This window comes from Rutidosis leptorrhynchoides, chromosome 4 (genome assembly GCF_046630445.1).
Source record: "Rutidosis leptorrhynchoides isolate AG116_Rl617_1_P2 chromosome 4, CSIRO_AGI_Rlap_v1, whole genome shotgun sequence".
In the NCBI taxonomy this organism is placed as follows: Eukaryota; Viridiplantae; Streptophyta; class Magnoliopsida; order Asterales; family Asteraceae; genus Rutidosis; species Rutidosis leptorrhynchoides.
The window spans coordinates 430,025,445-430,026,983 of NC_092336.1; positions in this window are offsets into that span (position 1 = coordinate 430,025,445).

Sequence of the window (1,539 nt, forward strand, 5' to 3'; positions counted from 1 at the left end):
CTATGATTTGGTTTTGATGAACTTGCCAATCTTCAAATGCTCGATGTCTAGCATTTTCATACTCTTGTGAAGCTATAAACCTTTACATTTCTGTCATTTCATTTCCCCCTCCCACATTACCTGGCTGTTGGTTTCTCTCAACTTGTGGATGTCTACCATTATATCGTACTGTGGCGTTATTTCGCCTCTTCCAAAACTTTAGCACCATGGTATACATTTAAACCAATTGTATCGTGGGGTTCTGGTTCTTCGATTAATAATCCCCCCGACTTATATCCACATTGAGATACTCAGCAATTAATGTAATAAATATACCACCTCCTATTATGCTATGCGGTCTCATCCCCCTAACCATAGCTGATAAATAATAACCCACACAATAAGGTATACTTACAGCGCTTTGTGGGTCCCGAATACACATGTGGTAAAACAAATCCTGTTCATTTACCTTTTCCTTATTCTTACCTCGTTGTGTAATCGAATTGGCTAAAAACCTATGAATTACTCTTAACTTAGCTCTATCTATATCCAAATAAGAGTAATTTCCCCCTTTAAATCGGTGATGGCTAGTCATTTGACTCCATACACCATGCGTATCAAAATTTTCATCAATTTTCCTACCATTTAGTATCAACCCTCGACAATCGGCAGATGCTAGTTCCTCAGGCGTATATATACGTAAGGCCTGAGCCATGTCTAGTAGAGACATGTGTTGCATCGAACCTCCTAACAAAAATCTAATAAAAGATCGATCGGTTAAACTAGCTACCCGATCATTTATTTCTATACTACACAATAATTCTTCACACCATACTTTATATACAGGTCTACGCATGTTGAATAAACGTACCCAATCGTTAAAAGTAGAATTACCATACCTCTGTGCAAGTAATTCCCTAATTGGCTCGGCTAATTCTACAGCTTCTAACGGTGCCCATTCTATTACCCTAGGTACTTCAACAGCTTTAGAATGAAGAGTATGCAAACCCCTTTGGTATTTTGGATAATCTATCCAACGTCTGTCAAATCTCAAGTTCGGGTGCAAATCTTCCAAGTGCATATCTGAAAATGTCATAACTGGATGAGGTATATCTTGTTTATAATAGCTATCAACATCCTGTTGTTCCGCATTCTCAGGAGGAGCATTGCGAGCTTGGGATGAAGATTCACCCCTTTCAGTCTGCAAAACACATCAAACACAATTTTTGTGCATCCAAATATGCATTAGTGGCAGCAAAATCATCAATCAAAATAATTACAATGACATGTTCAATTTATATCAAACTTATGCTTATTTTCATATTTTTATCAAATCTACACTTTTTCAAATAAGCATGTACGAAAATGTTCGCCAAGTTCATAAGCATTCAACTCAAATAACATGTCAAAATAATCATTATTAGCAATTAAACAAGTTTCAAATGGCATTATGTCTCAAAAATCAAGTTCATGAATTTTAGACTTGAAAAAGTCCACTTTAATTCCCAAAAATCATATTTAGGCTCAAAGTTTGGATCATTTAACTACCTAAACATGTTA